Raw genomic sequence first — 12,218 nt, 5'->3', positions numbered from 1 at the left:
GGAGAGACTATGGTGGGGGGGCCCGGGGGCCCGAGAGGGTCCGGTAAAGTAAATTACATGAGTCTGTATCCTTTTAATGGACACATGTAATATGTTTTATACTTTCTGTGAATATAATCCAGCTAATCTTATTTCCATCCTGTACAGACGCCTTATTTTGAACAACGGACGTTGTCACATGTGTTTCCTCCTCGCGCTAAATTCATCCAGTCCGACCCGGTTTGATAAATAATGTTGTATGTGGTTCTCGTACGGCGTAACATGAAGACTTCACAGCCTCTCTTCATACTAAAGAGACAAACTGACATGATAAAGTCTCTAACCTGCCTGTCAGCTCGCTCTGGGCTGGACTGGATTTACCGTAAAGGCTTGAAAGGTTCTTTTCTAAGAAGTCAGCCACAGATCAGACCAGTGTCTCGGACACTTTTAAATGCTTCCACACTGTCGACATGGCAACGCAATTGTTCGGTCAAATTTATTCGGCCTTTTGACTTATTAGGTACTAGGAATGCAATGATATGAAGACAAAATATATATAAATGTATAAACACAAAATGAAAAGAAACTGCCGCTAAACAAAGACCAGCTGATAAAAGGACAGTGAATACAAAACATAACAAACAAATGACATACACAAGAACTGGAAAAAGTATGCATGATGGCATACGTAGTACATTTTAAAATCTTTTTACACATTGAAGAGGTTGAGAGCTTTCAGCAGCATCTCATGGTCTTCACTCAGCTGGCTCATAAAGATCTTAAACCTGTCAGGCTGCATTTCAGGGGGAATCTGTCTAAAGTGATGCCGAATATTTCCATTTCTGTTATTTCAATATTTAAAGCATCATATTCCGTTTCTACTCAAGATTTTTAAACTTTCCAACAGAACTTGTCCGTCAGCTTTCAGCAGGAACCTTTAAAAAGAGAAACAGACGGAATCTCATGAGTTCCCCCTCAGGGATCAATAAAAAGTTTCATTTCATTTCATCCCATTCTTCCCCCGATCCACATTCAGCTGCGAGGACACGCCTCACGAGTCAAACACAGACTCTTTCCTCTGCACAGAATCTAATTGGCAGATTTACTATTTTTATCCAGTTTGAGCGGTTGAAGCTGTCGAGGAGCAGCGAGGTCTTCGGGGTTCAGCAGGGTTTGAGTGTGACGAAGGCTTCGGCTCAGTTTATTAGATCAGATCAAATTTCCTTTGTTGTCCACGAAGGGAAATTCTTTCTGCTCATTACATTTACATTTACTCATCTGACATCTCTTCGCTTTTATCCAAAGCAACTTACATTTGAGGAACAACATACAAGCATCAACAGAGCATGAAATACAGCGCGAGATCTCCAACTGACAAGACATATAAATAAAAGCAGCAATAAATACTAGTAAGAGCTGTTAGCACATATCGCATCAATGGGGTAAATACCTAGGGAAAGAAGTTAGAGTTTACAGAAAGTGCAATCAATACAAGGTAACTGTAAGGGGATAGAAGAAGAAAAGCACAGAAAGTGCATGTTAGAGGTTCGAGGTGTTATCAGAGGCAGCCAGTATAGCTCACTTAGTTAGAGCGCTGGTTCCCCAAGTAGATCTGGGTGGTGATGGCGCAGTGGATAAGACGCATGCCTTTGGTGAGAGACCCGGCTTTGAATCCACTGTGAGACACCAATGTGTCCTTGAACAGGACACTTAACCCCTAGTTGCTCCAGAGGCGGACAGTAGCTCGTTCCACCATCGTGGTGTCACAGATGAGAACAGGGACTGAGGTCGCTTTGTGTAAAGGGATGGCAGAGCCAGGCGGCGTTCGTTGGAGGAGCGTAGTGGCCGAGAAGGAATGTAGGCTTGGATTATGGAGTTTAGGTAGATGGTGCAGACCAGGTAGTAGCTCTGTATGAAGCATCAGGGACTTGGATCTGATTCTGGAGGCACCGGGGAGCCAGTGGAGGTCACTGAGTAATGGAGGGACATAAGTCCTTCTGGGCTGATCAGAAACCACACGGGCTGCTGAGTTCTGAACCATTTGTTAGGGTTTCACTGCACAAGCTGGAAGACCTGCTAGGAGGACAGAGAGGTAACCATGGCCTGTACCAGCAGCTGGGTGGTGTACTGGTGATTTTTCTGATGTTGTATAGAGCAAAGCGGCACGACTGAGAGACAGTAGCAACATGGTCTGAAAAGGACAGCTGGTCATCAATCATGAAGTTTCTCACCACCCTGGTTGGAGTGATGGTTGAGGAGGCAGTTTGTAGTTTGATGTTATGGTGGATAGATTGCTTGGCTGGAATGACCAAGAGTTCAGTCTTAGAGAGGTTTGGTTGAAGTTGGCGAGACTTCATCCATGCAGACATGTCTGATAGACAATCTGAGATCCGCGCCGAGACAGTGGGATCGTCTGGCGGGAAGGATAGGTAGAGTTGCGTATCGTCTGCGTAGCAGTGGTAAGAGAAGCCGTGTGAGTGAATGATCGACCCCAGTGAGGTAAATTGAGAAGAGAAGGGGCCCAAGCACTGAGCCTTGGGGAGAGAGGCAGGGGAAGAAGGATAATTGTCCTTGCCACAAAACATTGAGGAAACGCCCCGAGAGGTAGGATTTGAACCACCAGTCATAACGAAACACAGCACAAATCAGGAGGTCTGATCCTAAAAGACAAGATTTTAGTGATGGGACGAGATCGGAATTAATTTTTGGGGGAAAAAAAATAATAAATGATGATTCAAATCTAGAGTGTTGTCTGTCCCATGGACCTGTCCATCTGCAGGTGAGGACTCAACATCCCACAAATATCAGTCCTGTCTGAATTCGGCTTCTAAGAAGCATAAAGGTGTAAATTGCCCCTCTACAGTAGGTGTGTCTGCAGACCTGAGGAGGGTCTGGACCGGTGAGATAAGTGACAGAGCACCTGTGGGTGTCACATGGTGCTGCTTTAAATACATATAAGCTAAGTACAGAGTAAAAATACATCTGTGACATAAAGCAGCAGTTTCAGTGAAACGACTCCAGCAGCTCCGTCCTGTTCAAACACCGGAGCTCAGCGGAAGACCTTCAGACGAGCCTCGAGGGTCGGTAACACCCACCGTTCACTTCAAAGACTTCCCAGTATGCATCTGTCAGAGGATGGTGAGAGCTGAGGGGAGGCAGCAGAGAGTCACTCTGCTTTTATCTGAAGATCTTTGAAGGCTCAATTATCCTGCAGCTCCCTGCAGAGCACACACACATACCTACCTACAAATAAACCTACACACATAAACAAGCTCGCAGGTTTGCACAAACTCACCCTTCTGACTCTGAGTGCATCCTGATTTCATGCTGCATTCTGTTTTTAGTCCAGATGATTGTGTTGTTCAGCAGTGTGAGGTCACAGGAAAATGTCCCTGTTGTCCTACTACATCTCCTCCTCAGATTCTTTTCCTCCTCATTAAAGTAAAGCAGGATGTTGCTGCTGCAGCTCATTCTGAACTGTTTAGTTTCAGACTGTAGCTGATGGTTCGTTTCATTCTGGATCAATCTGCTGATTATTTCCTCCATCAATCCATTGATTGTTTGGTTTGTCAAGATTCTGCCGTCACAGTTACCCAGAGCCCAAAGAGACGCCTTCACAACCAGCAGTCCAAAGATCAACGTTCTTAACAAATAAATTAAAAAAGAAGCAGCAGATCTTCATGGGAGAAGCTGAAATGATTCATTTTCTGACAATTATCTGAATTTGTAAACTAACTAAAGCTGTCAGATAAATGTAGTTTATTAAAAAGTACAACATCATATTCCTGGATTATAATTACTGATGCATTCATGTGTTCATCACTTTAAAGTTGGAGCTCTTGTTAGTGACTTTATATTCTGCAGCTTCATCAGGATTATATTGGGTTTTATTCATCTGAATCTGCAAAGTAACTGAAGATATCAGATATATAAAGTACAAGAACCTCAAAGCTACAGTGCTTTGGTAAATGTACTTCGTTACTCTCCACCACTGCTGGGTTCAGAGACACACACGGAGCCTCACTGGGGGGTCGACCCCTTCAGATCCAGCTCCTGATGGATCCCTGCGTCGCTGCGACTAAACATCCCCCTCGCCCTCCGACTGCTGCACAGCGGGCGCCAACATTCATTCAAAATGAAGCAACATGAGAGCAGCTGTCAGAGCTCGTCAGTGGGGGGGGGTCTGTCTGACGTCTCGCCACCTCTCTGTGTGAAAGCTGCTGGGCTTCAGTTGTAATTATCGGTGACAAACCCCCACAGTGGCAAAGTCACCAGTAACCCCCCCCCCCCCATCTGATACGGTATGCATTAACTGCTGCACGCTGTTCATGCTACAGAGAGCACAGAGGACGGAGAGGTGGGTGGAGTGCCTTTGAACAGAGGGCCTCCTGCTGCAGAGAGCCAGGGACAGACTGAGGCTGAACTCAGCCGAGCTCAGCTTCAATCAGAAGCACGAAGCGGGAAAGAGAAGAAAGAGTCCGTCATTCAGAGGAAGGGGTGAAAACGTGTCTCTGTCCACCCACACGTCAGCATGTGGGGGTGTGAGTCTAATTAGCAGGTGAAGACCAGGTGAGCCACAGGAGCCTGTCAGATCAGACTGAGGACACTAAAGTTCACTCGTCACACCTCGCTGTGATTGGCTCGGCTGTTTCAATGAGCTTCTCGTTCTTCAGTGATTAAAATAAGACTCTGAATGTTTTTTTAGACTTTCAGTAAAAACCCCAAAATGAACTGAACATTAAATCCCGCTCCCCTCTGAGGAGGGTCGGGTTCCCCAAAGTGGATTTCTGGCTTCCGGCCCGAGCTTTTGTATCGACGTCCTGGTCCTGAAGAGCTCCTCTCCTAAATCTGCGAGACTAAACAGGTCTGAGGTTTCTGCTCGGCTGCAGCGATGCACCAAAATATGACCTGGAACAGCACCAAGGAGGAGCTTTAACCAGGCAGGGTCAGAGCTGCTGCTGAGTCTGAAAAGATCAGGAATGTAAATCTCAGAGGTAGAACCATTGATCAGAACTTTATTAGTGTGATTACACTAAACACTAGTTAAAGGGCTATAGTCTCGTTGTTCATGCTCTGTAATGGCTTCAAACAGCAAAGATTCTTTGACATTTAGTGGAATTCCTGAGGGTGCTTTCAGAGATATTTAGCTTTGGATCAAGCATTAGCGTTCATGTTGCGGGGGGGTTATAAAGGACTGAAAGGATACTGGGCTGTAAATCTTTACCCGAGACACAGACGGACGTCTTCAGGTAGACGTTAGAGAAGCAGCAGGTTTCCCTTCCTTCATCTGTTAAAAGCTGTCGTCTGGAAATAATACATCCAGGTTTCCGTCTCAGCAGGACTCTCGGAGGCTTTTTAAGAATGTGGGTCATGTTAGTCCTCAGCGCTCCCGGGTTCCCGGGCTGCTGCTGACCTCCTCTCACTGCTGATGTATGAACACGGGGCTCTCAGGGCTCAGGGTGGATTCCCAGCAGAGCTCCTCAGGCTCAAACAGCAACATCCAGCTCATTCTCTGCTCTGCCACGCCGTGAGAAATCAGACTGGGATATTTTATATTTTTAAAGTGGAAGGAGAAGATGAGAGGCTGTGGGCACACCGAAATGGTCAAGCTCCTGAAAGTGAAATGATGTCATGACGTTTGAACCTGCGAGGTGCGAGAAAAACCAGGCTGCAGAGAAATCCTGACAACCAGCAGATCAAAATAACCAAAATCAGTTTAGTAAGCACAGAGAAAATACAAGATACTCTACAGAGAGAACTTTAGGCCATAAAAGAGTTTCTGCAATATACAGTATTTCACAAAAGTGAGTCCACCCCTCACATTTCTGTAAATATTTGATTATATATTTTCATGTGACAACACTGAAGAAATGACACTTTGCTACAATGTAAAGTAGTGAGCGTGCAGCTTGTATAACAGTGTAAAGTAGTGAGCGTGCAGCTTGTGTAACAGTGTAAAGTAGTGAGCGTGCAGCTTGTATAACAGTGTAAAGTAATGAGCGTGCAGCTTGTATAACAGTGTAAAGTAGCGAGCGTGCAGCTTGTGTAACAGTGTAAAGTAGTGAGCGTGCAGCTTGTATAACAGTGTAAAGTAGTGAGCGTGCAGCTTGTATAACAGTGTAAAGTAGTGAGCGTACAGCTTGTATAACAGTGTAAAGTAGTGAGCGTGCAGCTTGTATAACAGTGTAAAGTAGTGAGCGTGCAGCTTGTGTAACAGTGTAAAGTAGTGAGCGTGCAGCTTGTATAACAGTGTAAAGTAGTGAGCGTGCAGCTTGTGTAACAGTGTAAAGTAGTGAGCGTGCAGCTTGTGTAACAGTGTAAAGTAGTGAGCGTGCAGCTTGTATAACAGTGTAAAGTAATGAGCGTGCAGCTTGTATAACAGTGTAAAGTAGCGAGCGTGCAGCTTGTGTAACAGTGTAAAGTAGTGAGCGTGCAGCTTGTATAACAGTGTAAAGTAGTGAGCGTGCAGCTTGTATAACAGTGTAAAGTAGTGAGCGTGCAGCTTGTATAACAGTGTAAAGTAGTGAGTGTGCAGCTTGTATAACAGTGTAAAGTAGTGAGCGTGCAGCTTGTATAACAGTGTAAAGTAATGAGCGTGCAGCTTGTATAACAGTGTAAAGTAGCGAGCGTGCAGCTTGTGTAACAGTGTAAAGTAGTGAGCGTGCAGCTTGTATAACAGTGTAAAGTAGTGAGCGTGCAGCTTGTATAACAGTGTAAAGTAGTGAGCGTACAGCTTGTATAACAGTGTAAAGTAGTGAGCGTACAGCTTGTATAACAGTGTAAAGTAGTGAGCGTGCAGCTTGTATAACAGTGTAAAGTAGTGAGCGTGCAGCTTGTATAACAGTGTAAAGTAGTGAGCGCGCAGCTTGTATAACAGTGTAAAGTAGTGAGCGTACAGCTTGTATAACAGTGTAAAGTAGTGAGCGTGCAGCTTGTATAACAGTGTAAAGTAGTGAGCGTACAGCTTGTATAACAGCGTAAAGTAGTGAGCGTGCAGCTTGTATAACAGTGTAAAGTAGTGAGCGTACAGCTTGTATAACAGTGTAAAGTAGTGAGCGTGCAGCTTGTATAACAGTGTAAAGTAGTGAGCGTACAGCTTGTATAACAGTGTAAAGTAGTGAGCGTGCAGCTTGTATAACAGTGTAAAGTAGTGAGCGTGCAGCTTGTATAACAGTGTAAAGTAGTGAGCGTACAGCTTGTATAACAGTGTAAAGTAGTGAGCGTGCAGCTTGTGTAACAGTGTAAAGTAGTGAGCGTGCAGCTTGTATAACAGTGTAAAGTAGTGAGCGTGCAGCTTGTGTAACAGTGTAAAGTAATGAGCGTGCAGCTTGTATAACAGTGTAAAGTAGTGAGCGTGCAGCTTGTATAACAGTGTAAAGTAGTGAGCGTGCAGCTTGTGTAACAGTGTAAAGTAATGAGCGTGCAGCTTGTATAACAGTGTAAAGTAGTGAGCATGCAGCTTGTATAACAGTGTAAAGTAGTGAGCATGCAGCTTGTATAACAGTGTAAAGTAGCTGTCCCCTCACAATAACCAACACATTCTCACTCCTGACTCCTCACATATTGACGCTTGGTCAAGGTCCTTTGGCGTCGCCTTTTAACGACCTGGGTACCCCTTTAGCGTCAAGTTGAATGTACAACTTCCGGTAAAGTTAGCAACAATATATATGCAACGTCCGGTTAGACTTTCAAAATAAAACAGTAGCGTTTCAAAACATTGCCATTTTGAAATGGTGCATTATTAAAGTTGTGAAATAACCACCTCCTTACTCAGTCTTTTCTGTTAAATCTCATATACCTACATTTACCGTCAAAAACTGACGCTACTGGGCTTCCCCCACTGCGTTGAACTATGGCGCTACAGGGATCCCCAGTGCGTCACAAACTGACGCCGATTGGTCTTGACCATGCGTCCATATGTGACGAGTTAGGGAGGGAGAACGGGTTGAAATAACACATCACACAGACATTAATGTCTAAACCGCTGGCAACAGAAGTGAGTATTCCCCTAAGTTTCTTATTGATCACAGTCCCCAAAAGACAAATGTGTTTTTGACTTCACAGGAGTCGAGCTGGTGGACTGAAAGATTCTACGGGCCATTTCCTCCAAATCACTAAAGCTAGAACCTCCAGTTCAGACAGTCTTAGTTGTGAAGTGGTCGTAGCTGCCGTGACGTCCCCTGTTGGTTTGTGAACTACCGTTTTAAAGCCAAGTCATTTTGGCTGTCACCATATTGTTTTTTTTTAAGTTAGTTGGCTTAGCTAGGTGCATCTGCAATTCACTTTACCTGTGATTTTAACCAGGATGCTTATTTTGGCTAGAGACTTGTCAGTCAGCTTGTAGCCCCGCCCTAAAGTCTCCCCTGCTTCCTGGTCTCTGTTCCTCTAAATGGGACCATAATTTACTAAATGAACATCAGGCTGTGTTGAAGAACACTTGAAACTAGCGACTGAGACCATAAACTCATCGGGAAAGTGTTTACTGAGGGAATAAATCAGCTGAGAAGTAGAAACATTTTCTCAGAGACTTCTATACAATCACACTTCTTTCTGCAGCCGGTGGAGTCGCCCCCTGCTGGCTGCTGGAGAGAACGCAGGTTTAAGGTGCTTCAGTCATGAGAGCTGGAGGTTCCTGCTTGGTTAGTTCATGTGTCCAGGTTTTCAGATACTCTGCCTCCCCCTCAGAACACTGGAGTGAAGAATGATTATTAAAACATAAAAAGCATTTTCTTTCCTTTAGTGTTACAAAGTACTGCAGAGCACTGATCTGTGCAGCGCTGCCCGGCTCGTCCCCACAGATCTGTCGCTCTCCGTCAGCAGACAGCAGCAGTGGAGGGTGGAGGACAGAGTGTGGCAGGATAATCAGCATGAAGATGAAGCCTGATGGTGCAGAGGTGGAGCTGCTGACAAGCTAACGGCTGTCCAGGCTAATGAGGGCTGAGAGACTTGGCGTCTTTCATTTACACATTCAGAGTGACATGATTAATATCCTGAAACGTAATCTGCAGATCTTAATATTAACATTAGGGCTTTTTCTCCCATAACTATGACTTAATTGCCATTACATCACAGATATGCAATTTCTTAGTCTTTTTTACATTCTATCTGTCTATTGAATCTGCCAGTCGACCTCTGAGCCTGTAAAAACTCGTTACACCAGCGGCGGCTCCAATTGTTGCGATGATGGCTAAGGTGACCAGTGCAATGGTCTTACGTCTGCTATAAGACAATGATCGTTCCTTAGGCTACATACTGTACAGTATTTGTGAACAGCTACATCCTGAAGTTCATTGTCAATGAATGAACAGTCCACAGTGAAGATCAACAGATCTTTAGACCTTTGGATGTAAAGGCAACTACTTTAGCAATAATGACAAAACAAATGACTCTCACAATCATCTGATTTAACTGTGACAAACCTTTTATTTAGGAACAATAAATCCAGAATAAAGCGCAGTGGCACTGGGCTGATGATGTGCAATGAATAAAATTATTTACAGTTACTTTTGCATTGCAGCTAAAGGACCCGTCTCAAGTAATAGGCTTCAGTTATGTAATAATGTCACATATGCTGGATATGAAGGTGGATCAAACATAACTAATCTTAAATGTTTAATGGGGTACAGAGGAGCACAGTATTTATTAAAAAATTTTAAGTTACACACATTACACAAGACTAATAAGGTAAGCAGAGAGTAAAAAATCCACTTGTTATCCTGTAGTTACACAGTAATATTAGGACTGTGGGCTGTATTAAAGTTTCCACTGTTCTCTATAATCACACAGTAACAACGAGCTCTGTGTTGTTCTCCCATTCTCACTCTGTATTTACACATAAACATCAAGGCATGTAAGGGGAAATATAAAAGGTATATTCTATTATTTGTGGTTTATTTTCTGTGTTGCTTTCCTACTCCTTCTTTTTACCCTCCTCTGACAAGATGCCAGTGGTGGCCACATCATGCTACCTCCTCTTTCTTCTTCGGTTTCTGGCAATAAAAGAAAAATACAACACATCAAATAATTGTTACTGGTTAAGTGCAGCTAACTTTAAAATAACTCCACCACCACACATAAAACATGGCTTAATAACAATCACATTTAACATAAGCATAAAATTCGGCTTAATAATAACTATCAAGATTATTAGCTTAGCCTATGGCATTTTACTGAGCATAAATTAACCTAGTGGCTAGCGGACTTTTCCTCTCCTCAAGTCGCTGCATCTCCCGACACCACGGTTGAATTTTCAGCGTCGTCAGCGAGTCGTTTTCAGGTGGCAGAAACGTAGCTCTGCTGCTGGGCACATGACGTAAACACGTAAGGTTCCTCCTGGAACCCATAGAGATTGCATTCAGCTCGCAAAAAACCTTTACATGAAAGTCTTTGAGAGAGATCTGGGTGATTTACAACCAGACAGAAATCAAAAGAGGCGGGACTCCCCGGAACATGACTTGACGCTGATTGGACAGGGATATTCAGAGACAAACTGTCAAAAACAGTCACAGCTCACAGTGTGGTAGAAAGTCTGAGAAAAAAATCTCCTGCCTTATTCCCAGCTTGGCGGTGTGTCGCCCGGTCGCCCTAATGAACAAGCCGCCCCTGCGTTACGGTGTTACAGTAACTAGGATTCAAATAACGTGGATATTCAGTGTGTTTGCAGACTTCAGAGCAGGAAATGGATCAGTGATCAGTGATCAGAGAGGTCTGAACCTGCAGCCTGTTTTTAACCTGAAGATATTATTAGATATTTGAGATTCACACAAATCTGGATGGTGTTAATAATTAAAAGGTGAGCTGCTCTGGTGAGCAGCTGATCATCACTCTCTGACAGGTTCCCTGAGGCGGCTCACCTCGAATCGATTGGTGTCTGGTTCAGAGTATTGATCGGGATATGGATCTGTGGATAGTTTGGCTCAGGATACTCAGACTCTTTCTCTCTCTGCAGATATATTACTGTTTTTTTTGCAGTATTGATCTGCTCCTCTGATCACTCATCATCTGTCCAGTGCTACTGATTTATTGATTTTCTTTTTTAACCCCAAACCTCGTGGAGAGAAGAACTTTCCACGGTCTGAATCCACAGTGTGTTTGAAATTTTCTGTCTCTGTGAAGCTTCTCGTTAACTTTACTATCCTGCTTCTGCTCGATCGCTTTCCTCTCTGTCCAGTCCAGGGTGTGTTTAGCCTAGCTTAGCACACTTTCCCCATGCTGCCAGTGGGGTAACTGTTAGCCTAGCTCCATCAAACTCTGATGATAGTGAATCCTGATTAAAGTGCAACCATGACGGCCCCTGGGGACGTCTCTCAGCTGCTGTTTGTCCCAGTGATAATCTGCTAATAATACATTTCACACAGCATCAACACAAACAGAACTGTAAAGATCATCATTTACAGTAATAATGGTTAGTGCAACAAGTCCTCCAAACTGAACCACAACATACAGTAGGTGGTTTATCCAGGCCTCCCAAAACCACACATTAGACACACGTTAACTATGTTACGTAAGTCAATTGATCTTAACCACATGTTAATGTCGTGATCCGATCGCAGTTTGGTTAGGTTTAGTAAAATGTCGTGGTTTTGTTTAAAGTAAGTAAATTACTGTAGTCACGTGACCGAAGTCAGAAAAAGCTATTTAAGTTAAAACTCACAACATTTACTTGGTTTCACAAAGGACTCAAACGTAAGTCCTGTATTTGACCCGTCCTGCCTCTTTACGTAGACTAAACACGTCACCCGACTTCCTCCTGAGCTACTGTTGGACGGCTGCTAGAGGTTGCTGCCAATAAACGTGAATATTGGTCGTAATTTCGACCTATATTGTCATTTTCCTGGTGAGGACAGTCTCAGTTTGTGGGAAATAATTCTAATACCAAAACAATACTGTGGAATTATTCCTACTAAAATATATAACTAGTAAAACAAATATATAAGCGCAGTATTTTGTGTAGTTAATGAGCAACATAAATCGGTGCAGAAAATGACTGAATAATCTGCTGAATAACTGACCTGAGCGGAGGCTCAGTCCAGTCCTGCAGATCAACATCCAGTCAGAACCAGTTTCCCAACTGGTTTAATCGATGCTCAGAGAAGAAGCCAGTCCTGCAAACAGTCATTAATTAATTAATTAAGACCAGAGAGCGTTTCTTTATTCTCCAACTATCAGAAACTTTAAAATAACACAAACACATGACGCGAAACTAAAGCCACGTTCCACTTCAGGTTGCTCTGCATCGC

At 43.7% G+C, this 12,218-nt stretch overlaps 1 protein-coding gene across 1 annotated transcript in view; it reads left to right on the top strand.

Moving 5' to 3' along the window:
* The window catches only part of LOC119908584 (kinesin-like protein KIF26A), a 56,785-nt gene that overhangs the window by 15,006 nt on the left and 29,561 nt on the right, over window positions 1-12,218 (top strand). The window lies entirely within an intron of this gene.

This window comes from Micropterus salmoides, unplaced genomic scaffold (genome assembly GCF_014851395.1).
Source record: "Micropterus salmoides isolate LMB-PRFRI ecotype aquatic unplaced genomic scaffold, ASM1485139v1 Ms_hic_scaffold_18, whole genome shotgun sequence".
NCBI classification, from domain to species: domain Eukaryota; kingdom Metazoa; phylum Chordata; class Actinopteri; order Centrarchiformes; family Centrarchidae; genus Micropterus; species Micropterus salmoides.
The sequence above is the reverse complement of the archived record's forward strand: the minus strand, read 5'-3'. Positions and strand labels throughout refer to the sequence as shown.